Genomic DNA, 4,988 nt, shown 5'->3' on the forward strand with positions numbered 1-4,988 from the left:
CTTCATGCGCTTATCTGAAGTTCCTACCAATGAATTACATAAGTATCTCTATCTTTACCTTTATGTTATTTTTGTTCATCATCATTACTATTTGAGTTTGCCTGACTAAGATTTACAAGATGACCATAGCTTGCTTCAATACTAACAATCTCCGTGGGATCGACCCTTACTCACGTAAGGTTTATTACTTGGACGACCCAGTGCACTTGCTGGTTAGTTGTGCGAAGTTGTGTAATGCCATGGTATTGAGCTACCACGTTTTTGGAGCCATTACCGGGGATTATGAGAGTTGTGAAAAATTATTGTTCACAATTTCGCGCACCAAGTTTTTGGCGCCGTTGCCGGGGATTGTTCAAGTTTTGAGCAAGCTTTTGGTAACATCAGTGCCAAGATCCGGCAACAACACCAAGTTTTTGGCGTTATTGCCAGGGATTGTTCAGGCTGGACAACTGACGGTTCATCTTGTTGCTTAGATTAGGTATTTATTTTTTTCGAAATTCTTGAAGATGAATTCTAGAGTTTCATGATGATTTGTTGAAATCTGGCTGGCTGAGAAGCCATGTCTAATTTCATTGGACCGAGGTTTCAACTTATCATCACAAGAGCTTGTTGATTTCTTATCAATCTTGCTTTTGGAGCAGTGATCTGCTAAGGCTTGGCTGGCTTTTGGCCATGTCTAGTGTTTTGGACCGAAGCTTTCTCTGAAAGCTTGGCTGGCTGTGAAGCCATGTCTAATTCCTGGACCGGAGTCTTAGACTAACATTGCACTGATTCCTGGAATTCTCATTAAGAATTTTGATATCTTTTTCCATTTAATTTTCGAAAAACACAAAAAAATTTTACAAAATCATAAAAACCAAAAATATTGTTGTTTCTTATTGAGACACTAGTCTCATCATAAGTTTGGTGTCAATTGCATGTATTCATTCATGTATCTTAGTGATCTTCAAGATGTTCTTGATGATTTACTTGCTCTGATCTTTGAATTCAATTGACTTGATTGTTTTGTGTGTCTCATATGCATTTTCATTTTGTTAGTGTCAGCAGTATACAAACTACTAAGTTTGGTGTCTTGCATGCATTGTTATTTGATTCTTGTTGCATTTTGATTTTTCCTATTATCAAAAATCCAAAAAATATTTTTAATTTGTGTCTTTTCAAGTCAATAATACAGAGAATTGAAGACTCAGAACATACAGCAGAGGAATTGCACAGAAAAAGCTGGGCGTTCAAAACGCCCAGTGAAGAAGGACAGACTGGCATTTAAACGCCAGCCAGGGTACCTGGTTGGGCATTTAACGCCCAAAAGGGTAGCATTTTGGGCGTTAAACGCCAGAATGTACACCATTCTGGGCGTTTAACGCCAGGATGGCTAAAGGGGGAAGATTTTGTTTTCAAATCAATTTTTTTTTAAGTTTTCAACATCTTTTCAAAATCAAATCTTTTTCAAATTATTTTTTCAATTAAATCTTTTTCAAAAATTAACTTCTTTCCTTTTTCAAGGATACTTACTATCAATTAATGATTTGATTCAACATTTCAAGTATGTTGCCTTTTCTGTTGAGAAAGGTTTAATGATTGAATCATATCTTTTCTTGTTAGTCAAGTTTTTAATTTTCAAATCAAATCTTTTTAAAATGTTTTCAAATCATATCTTCTCAATCACATTTTTTTTTTCAAAACCAATCATATCTTCTTAACCACATCTTCTTCAAAATATCTTTTTCAAAAATCATTTGATTTCTTTTCCCTTTTCATTTTCGAAAATTAATTAGTGTTTTTCAAAATGTTTTCAAAATTTTTCACTTAATTTTCGAAAATGACTTCCCTCCTTCTCATATCCTTCTATTTGTGGAGTAACACTATCCCTTAATGCAAAATTCGAACTCCATTCTCTCTGATAAGTTCGAATTTTCCACTTCTGTCTTCTACTCTTCTTTTCCTCTGACACCTAAAGGAATCTCTATACTGTGACATAGAGGATTCCACATTTGCTTGTTCTCTTCTCTTTCTTATGAGCAGAAGCAAAGACAAAGGCATTCTTGTTGAGGCTGATCCTGAACCTGAAAGGACCTTGAAGAGAAGGCTAAAAGAAGCCAAAGCACAACTCTCTTTAGAGAACCTGAACGAATTCTTCAAGGAAAAAGAACTCATGGCAGCCGAAAACAACAACAATGCCAACAATGCAAGGAAGGTGCTGGGTGACTTTACTGCACCTACTCCCGACTTCTATGGGAGAAGCATCTCTATCCCTGCCATTGGAGCAAACAATTTTGAGCTTAAGCCTCAATTAGTTTCTCTAATGCAACAGAATTGCAAGTTCCATGGACTTCCATTGGAAGATCCTCATCAGTTCTTAGCTGAGTTCTTGCAAATCTGTGACACTGTCAAGACTAATGGGGTTGACCCTGAGGTCTACAGACTTATGCTATTCCCTTTTGCTGTAAGAGACAGAGCTAGGACATGGTTGGACTCTCAACCTAAAGAAAGCCTGGACTCTTGGGAAAAGCTAGTCAATGCCTTCTTGGCAAAGTTCTTTCCACCTTAAAAATTGAGTAAGCTTAGAGTGGAAGTCCAAACCTTCAGACAGAAGGAAGGAGAATCCCTCTATGAAGCTTGGGAAAGATACAAACAATTGATCAGAAAGTGTCCCACTGACATGCTTTCTGAATGGAGCATCATAGGTATTTTCTATGATGGTCTCTCTGAACTGTCCAAGATGTCCTTGGATAGCTCTTCTGGAGGATCTCTTCATTTGAAGAAGACGCCTACTGAAGCTCAAGAACTGATTGAAATGGTTGCAAATAACCAATTCATGTACACTTCTGAAAGAAATCCTGTAAACAATGGGACTAGTCAGAAGAAAGGAGTTCTTGAGATTGATACTCTGAATGCCATTTTGGCTCAGAACAAAATATTGACTCAACAAGTCAATATGATTTCTCAAAGTCTGTCTGGAATGCAGAATGCACCAAGCAGTACTAAGGAAGCTTCATCTGAGGAAGAAGCTTATGATCCTGAGAACCCTTCAATAGAAGAGGTGAATTACATGGGAGAACCCTATGGAAACACCTACAATCCTTCATGGAGGAATCATCCAAATCTTTCATGGAAGGATCAACAGAGACCTCAACAAGGTTTCAATAATAATAATGGTGGAAGAAACAGGTTTAGCAATAGCAAGCCTTTTCCATCATCATCTCAGTAACAGACAGAGAGTTCTAAGCAGAATACCTCTGACTTAGCAACTATGGTCTCTGATCTGATCAAAACCACTCAAAGTTTCATGACTGAAACAAGTTCCTCCATCAGAAATTTGGAAGGACAAGTGGGTCAGCTGAGCAAGAAAATTACTGAACTCCCTCCTAGTACTCTCCCAAGCAATACAGAAGAAAATCCAAAAGGAGAGTGCAAGGCCATCAACATGGCCGAATTCTGGGAGGAAGAAGAGGCAGTGAACGCCACTGAGGAAGACCTCACTGGACGTCCACTGGCCTCCAATAAGTTCCCCAATGAGGAACCATGGGAATCTGAGGCTCAAACTGAGACCATAGAGATTCCATTAGACTTACTTCTGCCATTCATGAGCTCTGATGAGTATTCTTCCTCTGAAGAGGATGAGTATGTCACTGAAGAGCAAGTTGCCAAATACCTTGGAGCAATCATGAAGCTGAATGACAAGTTATTTGGAAATGAGACTTGGGAGGATGAATCCCCTTTGCTCACCAAAGAACTGAATGACTTGTCTAGGCAGGATCCTGGGAAGTTTTCTATACCTTGTACCATAGGCACCATGACCTTCAAGAAGGCCTTGTGTGACTTAAGGTCAAGTGTAAACCTCATGCCCCTCTCTGTAATGGAGAAATTAGGGATCTTTGAGGTGCAAGCTGCAAAAATCTCACTAGAGATGGCAGACAACTCAAGAAAACAAGCCTATGGACTTGTAGAGGATGTTCTGGTAAAAGTTGAAGACCATTAAATCCCTACTGACTTCATAGTCCTAGAGACTGGGAAGTGCATGGATGAATCCATCATCCTTGGCAGACCCTTCCTAGCCACAGCAAGGGCTGTGATTGATGTTGATAGAGGAGAGTTGATCATTCAAGTGAATGAAGAATCCTTGGTGTTTAAGGCCCAAGGATATCCCTCTATCATCATGGAGAGGAAGCATGAAGAGCTTCTCTCAAAACAGAGCCAAACTGAGCCCCCACAGTCAAACTCTAAGTTTGGTGTTGGGAGGCCACAACCAAACTCTAAGTTTGGTGTTGAACCCCCACATTCAAACTCTAAGTTTGGTGTTGGGAGGTTCCAACATGGTTCTGAGTATTTCTGAGGCTCCATGAGAAGCCCTCTGTCAAGCTAATGACATTAAAGAAGCGCTTGTTGGGAGGCAACCCAATGTTTTATACTTAATTATTTTCTTTTGTTATTTTATCTTTTTTGTAGGTTGATGATCATAAGAAGTCACAAAAACAATGAAAAAAGCAAAAACAGAATGAAAAACAGGAAGAAAAACAGCACACCCTGGAGGAAGATGCTGCTGGCGTTCAAACGCCAGTAAGCCTAGCAGTTGGGCGTTTAACGCCCAGTCTGGCACCATTCTGGGCGTTTAACGCCAGAAAGGGGCACCAGACTGGCGTTAAACGCCAGAAAAGAGCAAGAACCTGGCGTTAAACGCCAGGAATGGGCACCAGCCCGGCATTTAACGCCAGAAATGGCTCAAAACGTGAATTTTGATGCCAATTGGTGCAGGGATGACTTTTCCTTGACACCACAGGATCTGTGGACCCCACAGGATCCCCACCTACCCTACCATCATTCTCTCTCTTCTTCCCCCATTCACCAATCACCTCAACACCTCTTCCCCAAAAACCCTTCACCTATCAAATCCCATCTTTCTCTTCACCACTCACATCCATCCTTCATAAATCCCCACCAACCTCACCCTTCAAATTCAAACCACTTTTCTCGTTTTTCCATAACCATTA

Source organism: Arachis hypogaea, chromosome 4 (genome assembly GCF_003086295.3).
Source record: "Arachis hypogaea cultivar Tifrunner chromosome 4, arahy.Tifrunner.gnm2.J5K5, whole genome shotgun sequence".
In the NCBI taxonomy this organism is placed as follows: Eukaryota; Viridiplantae; Streptophyta; class Magnoliopsida; order Fabales; family Fabaceae; genus Arachis; species Arachis hypogaea.